The sequence below is a fragment of the Chiloscyllium plagiosum genome, unplaced genomic scaffold (genome assembly GCF_037043375.1).
Source record: "Chiloscyllium plagiosum isolate Xiang-an unplaced genomic scaffold, Cpla_swu_hap1 HiC_scaffold_18, whole genome shotgun sequence".
Lineage (NCBI taxonomy): Eukaryota > Metazoa > Chordata > Chondrichthyes > Orectolobiformes > Hemiscylliidae > Chiloscyllium > Chiloscyllium plagiosum.
Window position 1 is genome coordinate 65,990,229 of NW_028270156.1, and position 26,126 is coordinate 66,016,354.

Sequence of the window (26,126 nt, forward strand, 5' to 3'; positions counted from 1 at the left end):
CCAGGGCAGTAAGATTCAAGATCGGTGGAGGACAGCCTTCTTTGGAGAGTGCCTGGACCCTGATTACCCTGAATGACTGACTGATCATTTCAAATATTCTTTTTGAAGGCTGCCCTTGACTTATTGACCCAGGGCCCCTCAACCGAAGACTATATACCTCGAAACAAACAAAAACAGAAATGGCGAGAGAAACTCAGCAGGCCTGGCAGGGTCTGTGGAGAGAAAACAAAGTGACCATTATTCAAAACTGGAGAAGAAGGCCCACTGAATGCAGTTCTGAAAAAGGATCACTAAACTCAAACATTAACTCTGTTTCATCTCTCCTGCTGGGTTTCTCCATCAATTTCTGTTTTTCTCTGTTTCAGATCTCCATCATCTGCAATTCTTTGTTTTACATTAGCTAATCTCCCTTGACAACTGCGGCAAACATCTATCCTTTGTGACTGCACTAAGTGACAAAGCGAAAGAGAAATTGTTAAGCTTGGTACTCTGACTGAGTAGAGCAAAGTGTCAGAAGACAAGGCAAGGCAGTGCAAGGCAGTGGTCCTGTGAGCATCCAGGTAGGCTCAGACTGAGTGAGCACCATGACAGCAAGCAAAGAGCCCCAAGATGCCACCTAGCCCAGTCCTTGCATGTCCCTGAACACAAAGTGCCCTTGCTGCAGTATTACAATGATAGCTACTGATTCATTCAAAGGTTGAAGTGCAGAAGCATCCTATAAGTGGATAGGAGATGTGCCATGAATATTCTTCAAGGCTAGTACATGCCAAATACCAATGTCCCTAGTCATGGGGTGAGTGGGGCTGTGCCCATGGAGTGCAACCGGAGATGTTTGTGCCTGGTATTCAACATAGAGGTCATCCAGGGCAAGCAATGAGTCAAATCTGCCTGGTATCTGCATTGGCTTCCTTGCCAATTTTTCTCAATATCTACCTTTTCTAATAAGATATCAAAGTGAACATTAATGAAGCGGTTTGTGCCATCAACAAGGTGTTTAACAAGCAATAATGCCCCTTAATTGTCAACTTATTGCCTAGCAGGAAACTCACTGCACCATTTGTCAAAGGCATAAAGCATGCAACAGGGTGCTCTCTACGTGGAGATAGGCCTCACTTGTTATCTCATTCAATTCTGCCACAAATCTCACCAAAACCCATATCACTCAGATTCCCATGTGGTTCCTCCCTCTTGAAACCACCCTTTGATCATTCTAACAACTTGACAACAACACTTTTCAGTCTTCTAAATTAAAGAGATTGGAACTCCAGTTTACATAACTTATCTTCTTTAAGCCTTTAAGTCCCAATATCGTTTTAGGAGACGACACAGGAGATAGTGACATAGTGGGCATGTTAGTGGGCTAGCAATCCAGAAATCCACATTAATGTGCTAAGCAGTTGGGTTTGAACCCTCATGGCCGATGGTGAAATCTGAATTCAATACAAGCTAAAAATGTGTTGCTGGAAAAGCGCAGCAGGTCAGGCAGCATCCAGGGAATAGGAGAATCGACATTTCGGGCATAAGCCCTTCTGCAGGAATGAGGAAAGTGTGTCCAGCAGGTTAAGATAAAAGGTAGAGAGGAGGGACTTGGGGGAGGGGCGTCGGAAATGCGATAGGTGGAAAGAGGTCAAGGTGAGGGTGATAGGTCAGACTGGGGTGGGGCGGAGAGGTCAGGAAGAAGATTGCAGGTTAGGAAGGCGGTGCTGAGTTCAATGGATTTGACTGAGACAAGGTGGGGGGAGGGGAAATGAGGAAACTGGTGAAATCCGAGTTCATCCCTTGTGGTTGGAGGGTTCCTAGGTGGAAGATGAGGCGCTCTTCCTCCAACCGTGGTGTTGTTGTGGTCTGGTGATGGAGGAGTCCAAAGACCTGCATATCCTTGGTGGAGTGGGAGGGGGAGTTGAAGTGTTGAGCGACAGGGTGGTTGGGTTGGTTGGTCCGGGTGTCCCAGAGGTGTTCTCTGAGGGCAGAGCAGTAGATTTGATCTATGTGGATTTAGTAAGGCATTCAACAAGGTTCTCCATGTGAGACTGTTTAGCAAGGTTAGATCTCATGGAATACAGGGAGAACCAACCATTTGGATACAGAACTGGCTCAAACATAGAAGACAGAAAGTGGTGGTGGAGGGCTGTTTTGCAGACTGGAGGCCTGTGACCGGTGGAGTGCCACAAGGTTTGGTACTGGGTCCACTGCTTTTGTCATTTATATAAATGATTTTGATGTGAGCATAAAAGGTATAGTTAGTAAGTTTGCAGATGACACCAAAATTGGAGGTGTAGTGGACAGTGAAGAAGGTTACCTCAGATTACAACAGGATCTTGATCAGATGGGCCAATGGGCTGAGAAGTGGCAGATGGAGTTTAATTTAGATAAATGAGAAGTGCTGCATTTTGGGAAAGCAAATCTTAGCAAGACTTATACACTTAATGGTAAGGTCCTGGGAAGTGTTGCTGAAAAAGGAGACCTTGGAATGCAGGTTCATAGCTTCTTGAATCATAGGTAAATAGGATAGTGAAGAAAGCATTTGGTATGCTTTCCTGTATTGGTAAGAGCATTGAGTACAGGAGTTAGGAGGTCATGTTGTGGCTGTACAGGACATTGGTTAGGCCACTTTTGGAATATTGTGTGCAATTCTGGTCTCCTTCCTAGCAGAATGGTGTTGTGAAACTTGAAAGGATTCAGAAAAGATTTACAAGGATATTGCCAGGTTTGGAGGATTTGAGCTATAGCGAGAGGTTGAATAGACTGGGGCTGTTTTCCCTGGAGTGTCAGAGGCTGAGGGGTGACTTTATAGATGTTTATAAAATCATGAAGGGCATGGATAGGGTAAATAGATAAGGACTTTTCCTTGATGGAATCCAGAACTAGAGGGCATAGGTTTAGAGTGAGAGGGGAAAGATATAAAAGAGACCTAAGGGGCAACATTTTCACACAGAGGATGGTTCGTGTATGGAATGGGCTACCAGAGGAAGTGGTGGAGGCTGTTACAACTGCACCATTTAAAAGGCATCTGGATGGGTATATGAATAGGAAGGGTTTGGAGGGATATGGGCCGGGTGCTGGCAGGTGGGACTAGATTAATTTAGAATATCTGGTTGGCATGGACCGAAGGGTCTGTTTCTATGCTGTACATCTTTATGACTCTATGTCATGAGCTATTTTGATGATTTTTTTGTACATGTACACAAATATTTAATTATAAACCTTATAGAGGGTGGTGTGTGTATGGAATGAGCTGCCAGTGGATGTTTTGGAGGCTGGTACAATTACATTTAAAAGGTGTCTGGATGGGTATATGAATAGGAAGGGTTTGGAGGGATATGGGCCAAATGCTGGCAAATGGGACTAGATTAATTTAGGATATCTGGTTGGCATGGACCGAAGGGTTTGTTTCCATGCTGTACATGTACTCTATGTCATGAGCTATTTTGCTGACTTTCTGTAAATGTACATGAATGTTTAGTAATTTGTGGGATGTTTAGTACCTTTTGCTCCTTCAGATATCTTTCGCCATTTTTCTCAAGATTTTTCACCATATTTAAAGCTGCTTTATACCACAATGTAGATATGTTGGTCTATAAAGAAACCCTGCCTTGTCCATCCTCTCTGCTCTTTACATTTTTTATGAGGGAGTTCAGCAGGAGTTAGCTTCATTGAACTGAACAACTTTTTGTCATCCTTTGCCTTTTGTTTGTTCTCGTGGCTATCTTCTACTCTTTTCTGCAAAACAAAATTGGCATAAGAATGTAAAAAAAATGTTGAGCTCCGCTGTGAGTAATTTGATCTCTGTACAAGCTGGCAACTGAACATTTCACATTAGTCTGCATTGGGCATGCACTTACACAACCTCTTGGGGGCTTCATTCCTCCTGTGTACATGAAGCAAGGCATTAAAAATGCTTTTCCCAAGTCAAATAAAGGAACACATGAGCTTGCAGCAACTTAACAAGCCCTTAGGAGAGGGGGTATCCCAAAGCACACTCACTGAATATTGTACAATTCTGCCAGAAGTGTCAGAATCATGGACAATGTTCAAACTCAGGCGATGCCTGTTATTTATACAGCTGCCATAATCGTAGATCAACACCTGATTCTCTCGCACCAACATAACCCCTCCTGCTCTTGAGCATCGGTTCCAATGCTGTGGTTGGTAAATAACTTGCTCAGTTTACAGCACCTGGGTACATACAGTACTGAACCACACGGCTGCAGCTGTAGCTGTCCCTTTTTAGCCAATGTTTTCTGGATGAGTGTAGGGGTTACTGAGATGTACTTGAACCGTACCACAGCAGAAGGGAGTAAATGAGTAATGTTTACACAAAGACAAAAGCCGGCCATCTGCTCAATACATGTGTTCACTGTTGTGCAGTTATCAGATTGGCTTGTTTCTAAATAATGATGGACTAATTAACTGATTGTTCATCTCACTGCTGCACTAACTAAGACTGTCCTTACAAGCCAACACCACACTTGCAATGTTATACATTTGTGGTTAAATTTGGTTCTATAATTAGCTATTTTATGAATTTTCCTTTGTCTCAAAAGCAGCAGCTGTAGCGCATGTACACAGTTCTGTTGTTAGCTACGCTATGTGCCATTTTGGTAAAGGCATCAGCTCAGCTCCAGAGTGCATCCACCAGAAGGATGCAGAAGAGGCAAATTGTGACATTGATTATGTAGCATAATATTAATTTGATGGTGATGGTGCCATTTTAGTGATTCATACTCCAACTGATGCCCTCTTTTCACCTCAAACAACTGAATATGTTGAGCAGCTGTAAAAGATTCCCCATTCAGCTCCAAACCTCATTACAAACTTTGGTCGAAACATGGGCAAAGAGCTGAATTCAGGAGGTGAGATTATAGTCACTGCCTTTAGCATTAATGCACTATTTCACTGAAGGTGGCCCCAACAGCGCTAAAGTGAATGGGAATTGGGAGAGGGAAAGTTGGAGGTCCCCACTGGTTGGAGAAATGTGATGACAAAAGTTAATGGCATAGTATTATTTGGCAACTTGGGTTATAAAGTAGTGGGAAATGGGTTTTTGGTTCTTAGTTCTGAGAATCTGAAAGGGTCAGCAACTCATCTATTTTAACAGTGAGTCAAAACAGCATTTCCAAGAAATCATATGACTTGAGCTAAATGACTAGATAAGCTGCATGGGGAAATAATTTCTGAAGTGTTCATTGAGTTGACCTTTTACAACCATGCAAATGAGAGTCTAGAGGTCAGAAGCACGTTTATTTCAGAAAAAAAGTCTATACCAAAAAATGTGTTGTTTAATGGCCTCAGAGTAGTGTAAGTACTTGAGAAAAAACCTTATGTTTTGTTCTTAGGATTCTGTGAGAAAAGTCAGTCAGTTAGCCTGTGTCTGCCTGTCTTGGGGCAAACTGCAGAAAGTCACCCAAAAGATATAGTTGCAACGTTATTAGTTGAGTAAGAAATTAGAGTGAAGTTAGAAATGATATTTCATTAGGATTGAGTGTCCATAAAGGATGTTGCTGGGAAAACGGCTAAATTTTTTTTAATGCTATTATGAAAACATCTTCCAAAATTTCTTATGTATTTCTCTTCTTCTGTGTAATAAACTTATGTTATTTTGTTAAAAGTACATTGGCAGGCTCTTGTGAATATGTTCAGGCACCACAATAACTAATTGCCAAAACAAAACTTGTGATCTTTAGAGCCAAGTTTCACTCTGGTATCTGACTTGTCTACTATTACCATCAGTGGGAATCATAACAATTAATACAAAGAAAAATGAAATCTTCTCAGATCCTTAGATCCCAAAGTAGCAAGGTATAGTCAACATTCAGTCTTGGGCTGATAAACAGCAAGCATAATTTGAACCACAAAATTACTAAGCGATGACCACCTTTCCCTTGATGTTCAAGAGCTTTACTATCATTTAAGACCCAACATCAGAATTCTGGAATTTATTATTGACCACAAAACTAATGAGACCACCCATGTAAGTAACGCGGTTACAAAAGCAGGTCAGAGGCAAGGAATTCTGCAGTGAGTAAGTCTACTCCTTATCACCCAAAGCCTGTCCATCATCTACAATGCACAATGCATAAGGAATCAGGAGTGTAATAGAATATTCTGTTTCCCTGCTAGTTGAGTACAGTTGCGTGTTGGTAAGACATCACCTTGTCCTGCAACAGAGAGGAAAGTGCATTAAGGAGAGTGAAATAATCTGTTTGACAGTCATGGTGGAATGGTGTATGCAAGTTGTGGGTGTGAGCTTGAGGCTTGTTGCTGTGTGTGTGAGGGTGAGATGATCTGTGAATATAGGTCTGGAACTAATAGACTGGCACATTGGTAATGAGAATGTGATCTATTGAGACAGTGCATGAGTTGTAAACTAGTTCACCTGATATTTGAAGATGTATTCAGTGACTGTAAGCAGTTGTGTGAAATCATTGGACTTCTGGTTCTACATCCAAGTCCTTCGGACAGCACTGCCGACATTGCTCCCGATAACTTGCTGTTCCCACTGTATTTGCAAAGTGTTTTTCAGACAGCCTCCTGACTGTCTCTGAATAGATGGTACCTCTTCTCCTCCTGCACCAAGAAATTCAATATTAAAACATCTTGGAGTCCATTCTCCGGCATGTTGTGTCTTTCTCTGATCAAAATCACTTTTACATTGTCTTCTGGGATCTGCTTCAATAAAAAGGCATCTCCTGTCTAAGATTTGCAGGCTGGCCTTAAGTACTACAGGCCTTTCTTGAACTTGCGATAACCCCTTATAATTTTGCAGTTGCTGCTTGGGGGTTCAGACAATCAAAAGTACACTTATTGGTGATTACATATTAGAATCTGATTTGATTTGATTTATTACTGTCACATGTACTGAGATACAGTGGCAAGTATTGCATTGCATGCTAACCAGACAAATCATATCTCAGGTAGAACCAAATTACTGCAGATGCTGGAATCTGTACTGAAAACAAAAATGCTGAAAATCACAGCGGGTCAGGCAGCATCCATGGAGAGAGAGCAAGCTAATGTTTTGAGTTTAGATGACTTTACATCAGAGCCTTATCATACCTTACATAGTACATCAGGGTAACAGAACAAAATACAAAATATAGTGTTACAGCTATAGAGAAGATACAGTGAAAGATCAACTGTAACAATATGAGAGGTCCATTCATAAGTCTGATAACAGTGGGGAAGAAGCTGTTCTTAAATCTGTTAGAAGTAGTTAAATGAGAAGATAGTGCAGGGTTGCCCTCACATTCCACTCAGTTCAAGGGCATTTAGGGATGGTTGACAGATTCTGGCTTTGCAAGTGTCACTCGCATCACATGAAACCCTTTTTATTTTGGAAATGTTTAGATATCTTTTGATGTATTGTGACTTTGTGGTGGTACTTGTGGAACGGAGAGATAAAAGCAGAATTGTAAAAAGTTGTGTCTGAACCTCTGTGCATTTTACTCTTATTGGATCATGTAGTTTAATGCACCTTGATAGATACTGGATTGAGGAGCACGGTATACCTCAGTATTCATGTTGAATTAGGCAAAAGTGAGGACTGCAGATGCTGGAAACCAGAGTCTAGATTAGAGTGGTGCTGTAAAAACACAGCAGGTCAGGCAGCATCCGAGGAGCGGGAAAGTCAATGTTTTGGGTAAAAGCCATTCCTGATGAAGGGCTTTTGCCCGAAATATCGATTTTCCTGCTCCTCAGATGTTGCCTGATCTGCTGTGCTTTTTTAGCATCACTCTAATCTAGATTCATTGCTAGTTGAATTGCCAGTTCACATACACAGACTTGACTCATATTGCGTGATGTACCTGAAAACATGTGCTGGTTTGCAAATTACTATGTCTCATAAAAGACCTAATATTTCAATCATTACAACCAAAGTGTGCATTGCGATGTTTGAATGAATGTTTAAAGGAGTGAATTAGCACAAGGAAGAGGTCTGACCATGAACACATGTCCTAAGATAAATCAGTATGTTTCAGAGAGGAATATGAGGCAGGAAAAGAGCTAAAACTAATTGGTGGTAAAATAATGATTTCTGTATGTAGATTATTTTATCACATCTCTTGGAAACTGTACAAAATGCTAAAGAGACATTTACTGCAAAATTGGATAGCACTATCTGCTCATCTGACTGGTTCCAATACACGTCCAGCGCAATGCACACTGCTGAGTGTCTGCACTCCTGAACAGGAACTGCAAAGTTATAAAGGGTTACCATAAGTTGAAAAAGTCCTGCAGTCCTTAGGCTCCTGCACCTCTTAAAACAGATAGTTTTTTTGTTGAAGCAGCTGCCAGAAGGCATTGTAAAAGTGGTTTTGATCAGGGAAACGCTCAACCACATTACTATAAGTCCAGAGGCAAATCAGGTCCACCTTAGATAGCATCTTCCAAATCCACTCCCAATTCCATCCAGAAGGACAAGGGCAGCAGTTACATGGGAATACCATTACCTACAGGTTCTCCTCCAAGCCACTCACCATCCTGACTTGGAAATATATCACCGTTCCTTTATTGTGGTGGGGTCAAAAACTTGGAATTCCCTCTGTCAGGGCATTGTGAGTCAAACCAGAGCACATGGATTGCAGCAGTTCAAGAAGGTAACTCATCACCACCTTCTCAAAAGCAAATAGGGACAGGAAATAAACACTGACCAGTGAGTGATTCTCATGTCCTAAATAAAAAGATAAGATTGGCAGATTTTATTTTCCTCATGACATTCAATATTAGCTGCATGGTCACTTTTACTGAAAGTAGGGGGTTAAATATTGCCATTTTTAATGATGTGTTTGTTGAGTGAGATTCATTGTTCCTGGTCCACCATGCCTCAGAGTGATGTTTCTCTTGCAGTCTTCTGCTCTTCGCCTCATTACATTTGCGGCCAAGCTCTTCATGGCCTCTTTAGATTAAATTCTCTCCAGTGTGGAAACAGACCCTTCGGCCCAACAAGTCCACACTGACCCTCCGAAGAGTAACCCACCTAGACCCATTCCCCTACCCTATATTTACTAATGGATCTAATGCTATGGGCAATTTAGCATGGCCAATCCACCTGACCTGCACATCTTTAGATTGTGGGAGGAAACCGGAGCACCCAGAGGACACCCACGCAGACACGGGGAGAATGTGCAAACTCCACACAGTCAGTCGCCCGAGGCAGGAATCGAACCCAGGTGCCTGATGCTGTGAGGCAGCAGTGCTAACAACTGAGCCACCATGCCTTCTCATGGGATCGCGCAGCAGGGGAGGTGAAGGTCTCTCCCGTAATAGGACTTCCAGTGTTCACACTGCTGGTGCTATGTTTAAAACCCAGCTGGTATTCGCTTTGTAGACAGGTATGTGAAAATAACATTGGGTGGGTTGATGAAGAGAAGGGTGTGGCCTTTATCTGCAGTCTCTCACAGTAAACTGCGCCACCAGTCTGGGCCCAGGCTGCAGCCCAGGTCAGTTCTGTGACCCAAGTCAGAATGAGTTGCACAGAGGTGCAGGAAGTAGGTCAATGATCCTTTGGAATTGCTGCCATTTTTTTCTCAGCTACTTCATGCTCACAGGGCAACTGCTCACTCTAACTCTGCCACTACATGTTAATTTCGTCAAGGCTTACTGAGTATAACTCTCACTATTGTGAGCGGCCTGTTCACTCAACGACTTTCACCCCCATTCTCCTAAATACTCACTCTGCCCACCCTCTGAGCTTGTTACTCATTCACTGGGAATACCACTACCACCTCTTCAGTTCATACAACACCACTAACTACTCTTCCATTCATTTCCATCATAACCGATTACTCTCTTTGTCTCCTTACAGGAAACATTAGCCCACATTTGTGTCGAGAGGACTGGCAGGCTGGGGTGTGGCTAACATTGGGCTGCTCACCATACGAGGGTGGCAACTCTTGAATTAACCCAAGAAAAAGATAGCTAGTTGTGTGAGGATAGGTAGACCTCAATGAAAAACAAACTGTGCTGTGTTGTTCTCCCATTAACTCCTATGCCAACTCGTTCTTAATCTGTACTAGCCTCTACTGTCTTGGACAGTTAATTCTCTGTTTTATCATGCAAGCATTAGTGGACCATCAAGTCCCTACAAAGAGATCAGTGCCAGGGACCCTCAGCTCCACCACTGCCTGTGAAGAGGAAGCCACTGAAACCCTTGGAGAACACACCATCCAGGCTTTCACCTATTTCTTCCACTTTGTCCGAGACTTTCATATGGACACTCTATCTGAAGTTGACAGGAGCACAAGCTGCTGAGCACATTGCTGGCTGAGAAAGAAGCATCTGAGGTTACTGACACTCAGAGGACTGCTGGCGTCTTGCTCAGCTCCTGACGCCATGTTCTCAGCCATTAATGACTTCGTCAAAATGCACAGAGATGTATTCATTGACATGACAACATAAGAACATGAAATCATAAGACATAGGAACAAGCATAGACCATTCGGCTATTCCATCAGATTATGGCTGATCCATGTCAGGGCACAACTCCCATTTCATGTCTTCTTCATATTTCAGAAGTCTACCTACCACCTCTTTAAAAATTTGGATAGGGAACTATAGACATCCTCCACCCTCAGAGAAGAGATTTCTTTGACACCCCTGTTTTAAATGAATGTCCCTTTATTCTGTAACTATGTCCCCGAGTTCAAGATTCCCCCACTAGTTGAAACTAATCTGTCAAGCCCCTTAAAATCTTCCAAGCTTCAATCAGGTCATCCCATATTATTTTAAACTCTAGTGAATAAAGGCCTAAACTGTTTAGCCATTCTTTATAACTCAACCCCTTCACCGCCGAAACCAGCTGAATGAATCCCTTTTGAACTGCCTCCAATTTTAGCATTTCTTTTTCTTTAATAAAGTGACCAAAACTATACACAATATTCCAGGTATGGTCTCACCAAGACCTTGTACGGTGGTAACTAGATTTCCCTATTTTTAAACTCCAATCTCCGAGCAATGAAGGACAAAATCAATCTGTCTTCTTAAGAACATCCAGACCCTCAGTGTTGAACTTTTTTTGCAGTCTCTCTCCATTTAAATAATAGTCTGTCTTTTGATTCTTTCTGTCATAGAGTCATAGAGATGTACAGCATGGAAACAGACCCTTCGGTCCAACCCGTCTATGCCGACCAGATATCCCAACCCAATCTAGTCCCAGTCTGCCAGCACCCAGCCCATATCCCTCCAAACCCTTCCTATTCATATACCCATCCAAATGCCTCTTAAATTTTGCAATTGTACCAGCCTCCACCACATCCTCTGGTAGCTCAGTCCATACACGTACCACCCTCTGCGTGAAAAAGTTGCCCCTAGGTCTCTTTTATATCTTTCCCCTCTCACCCTAAACCCATGCCCTCTAGTTCTGGACTCCCTAACTCCAGGGAAAAGACTTTGCCTATTTATCCTATCCATGCTCCTCATAATTTTGTAAACCTCTATAAGGTCACCCCTCAGCCTCCGACGCTCCAGGGAAAACAGCCTCAGCCTGTTCAACCTCTCCCTATAGCTCAGATCCTCCAACCCTGGCAACATCCTTGTAATTCTTTTCTGAACACTTTCAGGTTTCACAACATCTTTCCGATATGAAGGAGACCAGAATTGCACGCAATATTCCAACAGTGGCCTAACCAATGTCCTGTACAGCTGCAACATGACCTCCCAACTCCTGTACTCAATACTCTGACCAATAAAGGAAAACATACCAAACGCCTTCTTCACTATCCTATCTACTTGCGACTCCACTTTCAAGGAGCTAAGAACCTGCACTCCAAGGTCTCATTGTTCAGCAACACTCCCTCAGACCTCACCATTAAGTGTATAAGTCCTGCTAAGATTTGCTTTCCCAAAATGCAGCACCTCGCATTTATTTGAATTAAACTTCATCTGCCACTTCTCCGGCCATTGGCTCATCTGATCAAGATCCTGTTGTAATCTGAGGTAACCCTCTTCGCAGTCCACTACACGTCCAATTTTGGTGTCATCTGCAAACTTACGAACTGTACCTCTTATGCTCACATCCAAATCATTTATGTAAATGACAAAAATAGAGGGCCCAGCAATGATCCTTGTGGCACTCCACTGGTCACAGGCCTCCAGTCTGAAAAACAACCCTCCACCAACACCCTCTGTCTTCTGCCTTTGAGCCAGTTCTGTATCCAAATGGCTAGTTCTCCCTGTATTCCATGAGATCTAACCTTGCTAATCAGTCTCCCATGGGGAACCTTGTCGAACGCCTTACTGAAGTCCACATAAATCACATCTACTGCTCTACCCTCATCAATCTTCTTTGTTACTTCATCAAAAAACTCAATCAAGTTTGTGAGACATGATTTCCCACGCACAAAGCCATGTTGACTATCCCGAATCAGTCCCTGCCTTTCCAAATACATGTACATCCTGTCCCTCAGGATTCCCTCCAACAACTTGCCCACCACCGAGGTCAGGCTCACTGGTCTATAGTTCCCTGGCTTGCCCTTACCACCCTTCTTAAACAGTGGCACCATGTTTGCCAACCTCCAGTCTTCTGGAGACTATCCTGTGACTATCGATGATACAAATATCTCAGCAAGAGGCCCAGCAATCACTTCTCTAGCTTCCCACAGAGTTCTCGGGTACACCTGATCAGGTCCTGGGGATTTATCCACCTTTAACCGTTTCAAGACATCCAGCACTTCCTCCTCTGTAATCTGCACATTTTGCAAGATGTCACCATCTATTTCCCTCCAGTCTATATCTTCCATATCCTTTTCCACAGTAAATACTGATGCAAAATATTCATTTAGTATCTCCCCCATTTTCTGTGGCTCCACACAAAGGCCACCTTGCTGATCTTTGAGGGGTCCTATTCTCTCACTAGTTATCCTTTTGTCCTTAATATATTTGTAAAACCCTTTTGGATTCTCCTTAATTTTATTTGCCAAAGCTATCTCATGTCCCCTTTTTGCCCTCCTGATTTCCCTCTTAAGTATACTCCTACTTTCTTTATACTCTTCTAAGGATTCACTCGATCTATCCTGTCTGTACCTGACATATGCTTCCTTCTTTTTCTTAACCAAACCCTCAATTTCTTTAGTCATCCAGCATTCCCTATAGTTACCAGCCTTCCCTTTCACCCTGACAGGAATATACTTTCTCTGGGTTCTTGTTATCTCATTTCTGAAGGCGTCCCATTTTCCAGCTGTCCCTTTACCTGCAAACATCTGCCTCCAATCAGCTTTTGAAAGTTCTTGCCTAATACCGTCAAAATTGGCCTTTCTCCAATTTAGAACTTCAACTTTTAGATCTGGTCTATCCTTTTCCATCACTATTTTAAAATGAATAGAATAATGGTCACTGGCCCCAAAGTGCTCCCCCACTAACATCTCAGTCACCTGCCCTGCCTTATTTCCCAAGAGTAGGTCAAGTTTCTCAGTTCCACCCAAATAACTTCCCTGGATGTATTTCCAGGAATATCCTCCCTTAGCACAGCTGTAATGCTATCCCTTATCAAAAATGCCACTCCCCCTCCTCTTTTGCCTCCCTTTCTATCCTTCCTGTAGCATTCAGCTGGAACATTCAGCTGCCAGTCCTGCCCATCCCTGAGCCATGTTTCTGTAATTGCTATGATATCCCAGTCCCATGTTCCTAACCATGCCCTGTCAACTGCATCAACTCACACTTCACACACTCAACTTAAATAAGTGCCTCTTGCCAATCATTTATGCATCGTCACCAAATTTGGATACATAAGTAAACTTCACAGGAGCAGTTGGGAGAGATCACACCTAAAGTGAGACACAGCCCAAGTGACATATATATATATATATGATGTGGAGGTGCCTGTGTTGTTCTGGGGTGGACAAAGTCAGAAAGCACATGGCACCAGGTTATAGCCCACCAGGAGAAAGTGAGGTCTGCAGATGCTGGAGATCAGAGATGGAAATGTGTTGCTGGAAAAGCGCAGCAGGTCAAGGGCTAATGCCCGAAACGTCGATTCTCCTGTTCCCTATAGCCCAACAGGTTGTATTTGAGATCACCAGCTTTTGAAGCTGGTGTAGTGAAAGGGAAGCACATGGAACGCAGAGTTTATGGCCAGGAAGATCAATGGCAGAGAGTCAATAGGTCATACAAAGGGTGTGAGTGGAGTGTCGAATAATAAATCTCTGTAGGTGACCCAGTGTATTAGATCGTATGAGTATACATATATAGTTCGGGGATTTTGGAGGCAACATGGCAGAGAACAGGAGAAACTGAAGCCCGAGATCGAGAACCTAACACCAAATAAAGAGTGACTTCACAGGAAAAACATAATTTCATTGATCGGTAATAACTGCTAATTTGACCATGAATTACTTTCAGATTAAAGGTAACTAGGAGAAATATTTTACAGATTCAAAACTAAAACACCGGTAGCAAATTAAAACTAACAAATTAAGAACTAATTAAATAAAATCGAGATGCCGAGCATGGGCAATGTGTTGTAATTGCATGACGTGGGAGCTGGAGGACCCTACCATGGTTCATAGTGACCACATCTGTAGCAAGTGTCGGTTTCTTGAGGGAGTTGATGAGCTGGAGTTTGAGCTTTGACACAGTGACACATCAGAGAGGGGGAGAGTTATCTGGATGTTGTATTTCATGAGGCAGTCACAACCCTTAGATTAACCACCTCAAATTGGGTCAGTGGTCAGGGACAGGGGGATGTCACTATCAGCAAGTACTGAAGGAGCCTCAGCCTTTGTGCTTGTTTAACAGGCTTGAGATTCTTATTCCCTGTATGGACAAGAGCGGGGAGCATAGGGAGGAAGAGCAAATTAACTATAGCACTGTGATGCAGGAAGGAAAAGAAAAATATAATTATAATGGAGGATAGTATACTCAGTGGAATTCTCTGTGGCCAGGATTGAGAGTCCTAAAGGCCGTGTTGCCTGCCCGGTCCTGGCTTCAGGATACCTCACATTGGCTACAGAGGACATTGGCATGTGAGGGGAGAGGTCCAGTTGTTGTGGTCCCATGTGGTTACCAACACAAGAGGTAGCACGGGCAAAGAGGCTCTGCTGAGAGAATATGAGCAGCTAGAGGCTAAATTAGAAAGCAGAACCAAAACGTTCATCACCGCTGGATTATTACCTGAACCATAAGTAATAGGCACATGGTCAACATGATTCAAGAGATAAATACTCAAAGATCGGAATGGAAGAAATGAGCTCAAAGTGATGGAACATTGGCAGCAGTACTGGGGAAGGAGGGAGCTAATCTGATCGAATGGGCTCTACCCGAATCATGCCGAGACCAGAGTCCTGGTAGATCACATACCTAATATGTTAAACTAAATAATGACAAAGGCAAGGTTCAGTTGCACAGAAGGCAGGAGTGCAGATTAGTGACGAGTCTGATTGTCACCAGAAAATAAACAGAATGTATGAACATCATGTTGCACCAACGAATTGTAAATAGTTGGAAAATTAGATAATAGAACAAACTTAAAGGCTAGGTATCTGAATGCACGAAGCATTTGGAATAAAATTAATGAGTTAACAATGTAAATAAAGACAAATGGGTATGATTTGGTAGTGATTACTTCAGTATGCTTGTAGGAGACCAGGTTTGGGAACTGAATATCCAGGGACACTCAGTGTTTCAATAGGTTAGACAGGGAGGAGGAGGAAGTGGTATAGCTTTGCCAGTAATCGAAGAGATCAGTACTTTAATGAGAAATGATATCAGCACCAGAAATCAAAATATAGAATCAGTTTTTGTATAAATATTAAACAGCAAAGGAAAGAAATCCACGGTGGAAGCAATCTATAGGTCCCCAAATATTAGTCCCACAACGCAGCTCAGTATAAATCAGGAAATACTGAGGGTTTGTAAGAAAGGTGCAACAATAATCATGGGTGATTTAAAAATGCATATAGACTAGATTAATCAAAGGTTAGCCCTGAGGAAGAATTCATTGAATGTGTCAGAGATTGTTTCTTGGAACAATATGTTGTGCAGCCATCCAAGGAGCAGGTACTTTCAGATTTGTTACGATGTAATGAGGTGGAATTAATGAGTGATCTCATAGTAAATGACCCTCTAGGGAAGAGTGATCATAGCATGCTATAATTTCATATTCAGTTGGAGGGCAAGAAACTGGCGTCCCACATTATCACTCTGAAGTTAAAAAACAATAATAAAAAAGACATGAGGACATGACTGGCCCTTGTGAACTGGATGGGAAGATAAGAAGATCATAGAATGCAGGTTCATAGTTCCATGAAAGTAGAGTCACAGGTAGACAGGATAATGAAGAAGGTGTTTGGTATGCTTGCCTTTATTGGTCAGTGTGTTGAGTATAAGAGTTGGGAGGTCATGTTGCCACTGCACAGGACATTGGTTAGGCCACGTTTGGAATACTGCGTTCAATTCTGGTCTTCCTGCTATAGGAAGGATGTCATGAAACTTGCAAGGGTTCAGAAAAGATTTACCAGGATATTGCCCATGTTGGAAGGTTTGATCTACAGGGAGAAGTTGAATAGGCTGGAGCTATTTTCTCTAAAGTGTCAGAGACTGAGGGGTGACCTTATAAAAGTTTATAAAATCAAGAAGGGATAGATAAGTTGAATAGTCAAGATCTTTTCCCCAAGGTAGAGCAGTCCAATAGATTTAAGGTGAGAGGGGCAAGATATAAAAGGGACCTAAGGATTAACTTTTCCACTCAGAGGGTGGTGTGTGTACGGAATGAGCTGCCAGAGAAAGTGGTGGAGGCTGGTACAATTACAGCATTTAAAAGGCATCTGGATGGGTATATGAATAAGAAGGGTTAATAAGGATATCAGTCTAATGCTGGCAACTCAGACTAGATTAATTTAGGTTATCTGGTCGACATGGACTGAAGGGTCTGTTTCTGTGCTGGACATTTCTTTGACTCTCAATGAGTGGATGATAGACTGCAAAAGCAATTTTCCCATCTGATACAATCAGATATTACAAGTATTAAATACATTTTCTGAACTAAATATAGTCAAAAACTTGAAAGAGATGAGAAAGCTTTCTGTTATACTGATGGGAAAAAACACAGTGACAGTAGTGAAGAGGAACAGATTGCACAAGTAGCTAATTGGGGCTGGCAACCAAGTGCACAAGAATAATTTAAGCAGAAAAATGACATTCTGCTCAAGGTATCGTTAGTCTGAAGTGCTTCACTAGCCAACCAGCAAGGTGCATATTGGCAGTGGCTCAGACTGACAGGAAACATGAGAGTGGGTAGGCAATATATTATCCAGTCTTAAAAGTGAAGTGGTTGCTAGAAGCTGGAAGACATCTGCTCAGTATCAAAAATGATGCCAGGTTGTAGTCATTCAGAGCATTTTTAATTTAGTGCTCAGCCCTTCCATTCTTGCCCAGATCCTGAGCTAATATGCAAACCTTGGGGAATTGGACCTGCTGGTGTACAGTGATAGCAAAGCTTTTTCTGTAAAGGTTTGGCCTGGAAGGTAACATCCTTTCATGTCTCTGCTTGCAGCAATCCCTTCCCTAAGGGAAATGCCAGCAGTGAAATTTGAAGCACCCAAAGAGCCAGAAATGATAACGTATTTGTCAGATGAGACCACCCATGTCAAGACAACTCTCACCTGGAATAGATTCAATAGATTGCTCTGTCCAGAATTTTTCTAATTTTTGTACCACTTGGAATTTCCCAGTAACTGATATCAATACAACCCTCAACACAGCAGTCTGTCTTATCCTATTGTTGACGGCAAAGGGACTGACTGCAGTTCCTTACAGTCACAGAGAGACAACTTTGTCTTATCATTCCAGGTGAGATAAAAGAGTCAATGATAAAATGCTGCTTGCTCGACTCAACAAAGCTCATTCCTCAGCATTGCATCTTTCTCAGATGAGCATCAGACCGGGCAGTGAGGTCCCGACCTATGCATCATCATCATTTGTGAATTCACTCACTGTGTGCACCATTATCGCAAACTGCAGCATCAAGGTTCACTTGTCCCAAAATAATAATGGATTGAGAAAATATATTTGATCTCAAAGCACTTCGCATATTCAGATAAGGTAATGTTATGGTTCTGTTATTGGAAATGAACTGGTCTTGGCAGCTTGCAAATGTAAGCTTCATTTCAGTTATGACTGGAAATAAAAAGCTGGTATCGTAAAAGTGACCATGACTTCAGTTGGCAGGTAGTTCATTATATTCCTTCACGGGCGGAAATCTGCTGTCTTCCTGCCCTTAATGGGACAGTTATTGTGCTCCCAATGACTCTCATTTGCCCTCTCAAATGTATTAAAACGCAATAAAGAATACCACATTAGTGGATGCAGGTACAATTACAACATTTCAAAGATATTTGGATAGATACATGAAGAGGAAAAGTTTGGAGGGATAAGGGCCAAAAGCAGGCAGATGGGATTGGTTTAGTTTGGGATTATGTTCAGCATGGACCAACTGGACTGAAGGGTCTGTTTCTGTGCTGGATGACACTATGTCATTATCTGAGATGAATAAGCTTGCTATCATTTAATCTTGGGCATGATACCAATTGGTCTTCACATCAGATTAGAACATACCAAAGAGTCACGCCTTACCTTGTGACATTTTCATATCTACATTCCTGTCAATTTGCAAATGACTTGTTTGAATTTTCAGTCTCTAGCTAATAACAGACATTTTACAATCAGAAACGGAGGGCTTCTTGTGCACCTACCTCTGATCCAAAAGGCCTGGTTCAAGTCCCACCTGCTCCAAAGATGCATCATTACATCTCTCAACAGGTTGATTAAAAATAACTACAATTAGCAATTGTTTAACCACTAAAATTAAATGTTTTCTGCCATTTCCATGACCATTTCATGTGTCAACAGATTCTCCGGGACTGAACAATTCTGCTTCCCACAGTATTCCCACATGCTTCTAATAGCTGGCTAGAGTACCAGAGACAGCTTTACTCTCCAGGGAGAATGAGGAAAATAAACATTTGATGTTGGATTTTACTAAGTTCCGATTCAACAGTAAACAAAGCTTTTCAATGTTTCTATTCCAAGACAGGCTTTCTAATCAGCCTGGTGTTCATTAGCTATAGTTTGCATTGCACTTACTGCTGACCGAATGTTATTCATTCATATCATTTTTATATGCAGAAGCAATATTTATAGGTATCATGATTTTGGATGGTTGAAATCTATCCAGTTGACTCCAATTATAAAATACTTTCACTGTTTGTGATTTTGCCATTTGCAAGGTTTCCCAGGAACTTGAGCTAAAGGGAGAGGCTGTGTAGGCTGAGGCCTTTTTTTCCCGCCTGGAGTGTCAGAGGCTGAGAGATGACTTTGTAGAAGTTCATAAAATCATGACGGACATGAATAGAGTGAGTAGTCTTTTTCCCCAGGGTAGAGGAGTCCGAAACTGGAGGGCACAGGTTTAAGGTGAGAGGAAGAAGATTTAAAATGGATCTGAGGGGTACTGTTTTCACACAGAGGGTGATGCCAGATGAAGTGGTGGAGGCAGGTACAATAACAACATTTAAAAGACACCTGAATGGGTATATGAATAGGATAGAGGGATATGGGCCAAATGCAGGCCACTGGGACTGGGTCAAATTGGGATGTCTGGCTGATGAGTTGAACCTAAGGGTTTGTTTCCATGATATATGACTCTATGACTTTGTGGCTTTGCAAATGGCAGGATTTTATTGTATCCTGAATGTTCCTAAATCCGCCTCTTAACTACATCTTCCCAGCATGTTCTCCCATCCATTAATGACTATTTACATGAAAAAAATGTCTCTGTTATTTCTTGAGTTTATTTTTAATTTGTTTCAATTTATAACCTCGGATCTAATTATCCTTCCTTGTTTTACTGTAACATCTGGAACAAGAAATTTACTATGTTACAGGCGTGCTTCACTGCTCTTCTCAATCTATAAGACAATTAAAATCACCCATCATTTGTCAGTCATGCTATAACTATTTGATTTAGTTTAATATTCCCCTCACCTATAGTATTTATATCACTGTTTGCTATCTGACCTTTGCTTTTGTTTATATATATCTAAACAAGCTTACAGAGTTCTATTTAATCACCTTACTAATGTTGATACATACACCACTACCTCCTTTCAATGCTCTGTGCTTTTCTAAAACCTGTTAAATATTTAACTATTTTCAGTTCTACACAAGATTATTGATGTAGGGCTGCATTTTCCTAAGTGTTTCAAAATCCCGATGCCTCAGACCGATGGGGTCCCAAGCCAAGAATTCCCAGCAGTGAAACTGACCTTTCGGAAAGCAGTCTCATACTTGGCTGCAATTGTGTTCGTCATTCAATTAAGTGGGTGGAATAGTAGTGCAGAAACAAACTAGGAACCAGCAGGAATGAAAGGGAATCCCCTGCACTCAATAAACACTGGCCACAATCTCACTATTGAGGGCTTTGATGTCCCAGTCCTCAGCCTGCCTCAGGGAGCCCACCTCTACGGAGTTGGCGATCTCCACACTTGGGCATTTCACCACTGTCAACAACATTGGGCTCTCAAAAGGCTTAATTGGCTGGCTGCCTCTGTTGTGTGAGCACCTGATCAGTTGCCTGCCCCGCCACTCAGAAGCATCCCCAGCTGCCAGAATGTGTCAAGGCGGTATACCAATGCGGCTCCCCCAATATTTTTCAGCACCCCTCTACCTCCACTTTCCATTCAACCAATGCTGCCTCAGTATTTCTAGTATTCTCTTTATTTCAGCTATCTAGTGTGCATCATATTTTGTTTTGCTTCAGTATATCATGTATGTTGGGTATTGGACAGTTTTACAGCTCCCCCATGATTTTACCTTTGACCTTCAGTGTATGAAGGTTAGGGAATCTGGTTGATGAGGGAAGGGATAGTCTTTGATGAACAGTACTGTTAGGAAGTTAGTACAGAGGTTATAGGTATGGGAATGTGGTCAGCAAAGACTGTATGAATTGAGGAAGAAGAGAGGGCTTAAAATTTAATGGACAATGCATAAAGTGACAATGTATTAATACAGAAACAAGGAAGGTTTGGCCAAAAACTGACTTGTGTTCTTCAGCCTTCTTTATTTCAAATTGAACAGACATAGATTCATCAAACTATTCTGATAACTGGAGTTTGTCACCTCTGGAACCATCCGGATAAATGTTTTCTGCACCTTCTCCAATGCCATCAAATCCTTCATGAAGTATTTCATAAAGATTCAGCAACCCCTGCCTACTTCTATATTTCATGCCCTGAGTCCCATTTGCCTTATTAAGCACTCCTTCCCCTGATCTGTGCACATATACCTCTGGTTTCTCTGGTCTTGCATCTCCTTAGATTTGCCGTCTTTATTTTACGGTGTTCTCTCCTCATTTTTAGTACCAAGATGGATCACTCCATACTTCTCTGAACTATATTTCATTGGCCACACATTTGCTACCCATTCCACCAGCCTATGCCCCCTTGAAATCTATTAGTATTCTTCTCAGAATGCACAATATTTCCAAGTTTTATATCAACCGCAAACTTTGAAATTGTACCCTGACAATGGGCGTCTAGGACTGGAAAAGCAGTGACCTAATATTGACATCTGGGGTACCTCACTAGACCTAGCAGTCCAATAAACAATCATTCACCATTACCCTCTGTTTCTAGGCACTCAATCAACCTTGTATCCATGCTGGTACTGTCCATTTTAAACTCCATGGTCTTCAACCTTGCAGAAAATCCAATTTTTTGTGGCACGTAATCTGGAAGTCCACAGACACCACATCAATTATAAAATGCTCATCTACCCTCATTGTTCAGCAAAAAAATACAATTCAAATTAGTTAAAAGCAATTTGCCTTTAATAAATTCTTGCCAGCTTTCCTAAGTTAATCTGCAGTTATCCAAATGATTTAATTTTGACCTGGATTGTCATTTCTAAACTTTTCCTATCATTGTGTTAAACTGATAGGTCTGCAGTTGTTGAGTTCATCCTTTTACACCCTTCCTTGAACACGGATATAATATTTGCAGCTCTCCAGTAATCTGCCACCATCACTGTTGAAGGTAGTTTGGAAGATTATAGGCAATATCTCCATAACTTCCTGTCGAAATGACGAGCTGGATGATAATACACTGAGCACAGCTTCCTTTATGACTTGCATGCAAGGAGAGTCAACCAGCAGGGTCACAGAGCCCTGGCGTGGTGAGTCTGTCTTTCAGCGATCACGATCACACTTTTATGCACGATTTGGCGCTTTTCTTATTGACTAATCACATCTCAATTCCAAGCCTTAGCAACATTTATTCCCTTAATAAGTCATCTGCCTTAAGCTGATGTAACACCGGTTGAGTGTGTTTTGAACTTTCTGTTTTCTCGCTCAACAGGAACCAGGTGTGGTTTGCACTGAACTGTGTACATGCTTCACTGCGCACTCTTCTGTCCCCCTTTGATTCCTTCCATACTCTACCCTTTTGTCCTTTCATGACAACCTTAGAGTTCAATCTGACCCAGTCTTTGGAATTCTACATCCTTATCCTCCGGTACTATCACCTGCTGGACCATAGCGCTGGCCATAGTTTGTTTCACACAATTGGTGCAAAAGGGTTCTGATGCACCCTGTCACCCCAATGCACCACTGAGTGATTGAGCTTCGCCAGTGCCCCAGGGTGGCTTGGAGCCAACTCACTGGGCCCCCCAGGGGGCTGCTTTAGCGACTGGTCAACCTTCCAAATTTAGCCAGAATATGAATGGCGAGATCAGATATGTCCTCAGATTTGCCTGGTATGTCGGTACAACAGCCCTTATGTATTATAATGCATGCACGCCCTTCCTTAGCTAAGATAAGATCAAGGGTCTTTCAATTCTGCAGGGTTACAGTCTTAATTGCAGCTAACTCAGTGTGGATCTCCTGTATGTCCCTACTTGTCTTCTGGAGTGCTCAAACTATTCCGTTAGCAATCTGCTGTAGGAGACTAACCATTCCCATGGCTTCTCCGGACAACCAGTATATACCATTGTGTTGGTACATGAAGGACATGAACTGATCCCATCCTGTCAGAGCCCTTTTCCACTAATGTCGCTGGAATTCTGTGAATCTTATTTTTACAGCTGTCTGGTCCTTGAGTGCAGTGTGGCTGTGGGATCACGTAACCCAAGTAGCAACATCCCCGCCATTCAGAAGGTCATCTGAAACTGAGGGGAGCCTCTGAGTTCTGTTGGAGTGGGGTTTGCACAGAACCAGAAGCAATCACAGGAGCAATCACCTTTCAGGGTGCACCCCCTCCCGTTTTCCCTCCGTGTGCCAATGTCAAAGTAAAAAAGCAGATTTCTTTCTGACTCGGATTCACTGGGATACCCTGGGATACACGTCAAACACCCAGCATCCCAGGGGACCTGTGAACAAACCCAGTAGCTGTTTCCCTTATGAGCTTTTGCATTGAACCAGGCCAGTTGCCACCAGGTGCTCCAAGGGATTCTTACACGTTCATAAAAAAACTGATCTGGCCCAGAAGCTTGGCCTGGATCAACCTGGCACTATAATAACAAACAGCAATCTCCCCAGCATTTTTAACAATGATAGGAGGAGATGATAACCTAGTGGCATTATCACTGGACTGTTAATCCAGAGAGCCAGGTAATTTTCTGGGGACCCCAACACGTCAGATGATAGAATTTGAATTTAATAAAAAAATCTGGAATTACGAATCTAGTGATGAGCATGGATCCATTGTCAACTGGTGGAAAAACCCAGCTGGTTCACTTATGTGACAGGTCCTCATGGCTTATCCTGTGTTAAGCCATGAGCAGCATGGGTGTTTTCATTAAAGACTAATGTCCTTTAGGGAAGGAAATCTGCCATCCTTACCAGGTCTGGTCCACATGTGACTCCAGACCCACAGCAATAAGGTTGGCTCTTAACTGCCCTCTGGGCAATTAGGGATAGGCAATAAATGCTGGCCTAGCCAGTGACGCCTTCATCCCATGAATGAATAAAGAAATACAATGGTTAAGTATTCACAGTATAACAGTCTTTAGACATTCTTTGCCGTCTTCATCCCTTCTGGGGTCAGGGTCGGTGCTGGCTTGACATGCGATGCCTGGATCCACGTGAGCTTCCTTTTTATTTTCACCGCTGTGTGGGTGTCACCAAAAGCACTTGGAATGGCCCTTCCTACCTGGGTTCCAAACAGTTCTTTCGGTGGAATGATTTCATAAACACAGTCTCCTGGCTGGTATATGTGGCAGCTTTCCTTAGTGGCTTCCCTTTGAGCTTCAACTACCTGTGAATGGCAGGCTTTAAGAGACTTAGTTAAGGCCATACAAAGTTCAATGGGATTTCATCCATACTGTGGATGTCCATTTGTTTATGCACAAGGTTGGGGCTGCAAAGCAGGCTTGACACTGGGAGTTTTCCCTGCATTAATTGTTTGACACACCGTACATCTAGCACTTATTCTCTTTCAGCTATGGGTGTGAAGCCTGGCACATGCCAGGATTGCTGTATAATACTATTCATCCCTTCTTTGCCCACACGTGTAAAGTGGTGACACAGGTGGGCAAGCTATGGTAACCAGGCAGAGGGTGCAACCACGCGGCTGTAGTGGGAGACCCATAAGCTGTCTGTCCTTTGGAGACAGCCTGCAACCTGCCATGACAATTTGTTCTGCAGAGTGCTGGATTCTGTTTGAGAGGTGATAATGTCCGCAAGGGAAGGGGCGGAACTATCAGGGGTAGCGAGGGAAACACATTGTTGTACCACAGTCCCAGACTGTCCTGCGGCTGCAGCCTTGGCCCCAAGACCAGCGTGAGAGTTTCCTAAGGATACATCATCAGAGGGATTAAAGTGAGCAGTCCTTTACCTGGGACTGTCACCCCCATAACTGCTTCTGCGACTGATGCAAAAGGAGAAAGGGATTGGAGACACTAAACAACGCAACATTCTCCTGCGACTTGTTCCGACACTCTCTCGGGACCAAAGGATATGCTGGCTGGAACTATAACAAAGTCCCATTCTCCCTCTCCCCCTACCCCAACCTCATCACTATCTAGAGGCTTCTATGGAGTGGTCTAGCTCTATCAGCGACAAGGATCCAATCAGGTCTTTCCTTATATTTGTGCTGTTGGAGCTATAATTACTGCTGGCAATATTACAGGTTACTCAAGATTCCATTCAGGCTCTTAGCTTCCCTTCCTATCAAGACCGCACAGAAGATTTGTTTCATACGTGGTTGCAAACCAATTTACAATAGTAGTGACAAGGACGGGCATCCCCGTGTATCCCTTATATACCCGAATATTGTTGAAAAACCAAGCGAGGTCCCTACACCTAATCCGTCACACCCTCATCAGGTTTCTGCATAGTCCCATGAATTCTGTCTTAATCAACATTCCTTGGATAGCTTCGCCTAATGTCTTTATCAGCATTCTACCTACTTCCACAACTTCTCTAGTTCTCCGTACAGACTTGTCTTTGTTCCTATTAGATTTGGTCAACTAAAAATGGTAACCTTACCACCAGATTCCCTTATTTTTCCTTTGTTTTCAGAATATTTGCCAAACATTCTATGCGATCGCAATTGAATGGGGGAAATGGCTTTTCAGTCTTCTGCGTCCATTTCACCCATATGTTGACAAAGTTTATGGAATTGGGCCTGTAATGGACATACATATATGCCAAAGGTGCTCCCATCTGAGAGTCTGCCTCATGAGAGACGTCGCTCAGCATTTTGTTGACAACTGACACATAACACACATATACACAGGCACAACTACACTATCATACAAACTGAGCGTCCTTTATTTCATATTTCACAGTCTACTGAGTTCCCCAATATTGTAGACACAGTTTACCAAATTGCCCAATCATACAACCCTTTTTTCTTCCCAGATCATTGTCAGCTGGTCTCCCTGACTCCCTTCACTTTTCCTGTAGGCGGGCTTGAAGACACTTTCTCTATTCTCAAAATATTCCAGCATCTGGATGTACATTCACTATACAGACATACAATCCTGTACTCCTGTCACTCCCGATCGGCCTACTTCATACTCAGGCATAGGTTTCTCACTGGTAAACAGACCAAAGGGATAAAGTCACTACCTTATGTATACCATGGTTGGTTCGTTTACTGATGAGGTGCGTTAAACAGACCTGTGCTTCAAGTCGGAGGGTT

The 26,126-nt window shown here is 42.6% G+C and overlaps 1 protein-coding gene and 1 long non-coding RNA gene across 6 annotated transcripts in view; one reads left to right on the forward strand and one right to left on the reverse strand.

Moving 5' to 3' along the window:
- LOC148146996 (uncharacterized) overlaps window positions 1–3,643 on the reverse strand; it is a 36,893-nt gene extending 33,250 nt beyond the window's left edge. Inside the window, exon 1 of the long non-coding RNA XR_015760032.1 lies at window positions 3,486–3,643. This is a non-coding gene — a long non-coding RNA (uncharacterized LOC148146996). The remainder of the gene's footprint in view (window positions 1–3,485) is intronic.
- chrm4a (cholinergic receptor, muscarinic 4a) overlaps window positions 1–26,126 on the forward strand; it is a 92,672-nt gene that overhangs the window by 61,146 nt on the left and 5,400 nt on the right. Inside the window, exon 2 of one of the 5 annotated variants that reach the window (XM_087996755.1) lies at window positions 21,064–22,158. The exons of the other annotated variants lie outside the window; for them this stretch is intronic. The gene's annotated coding sequence lies outside the window, so the exon portion shown is untranslated. The remainder of the gene's footprint in view (window positions 1–21,063; window positions 22,159–26,126) is intronic. 5 annotated transcript variants of the gene reach the window in all.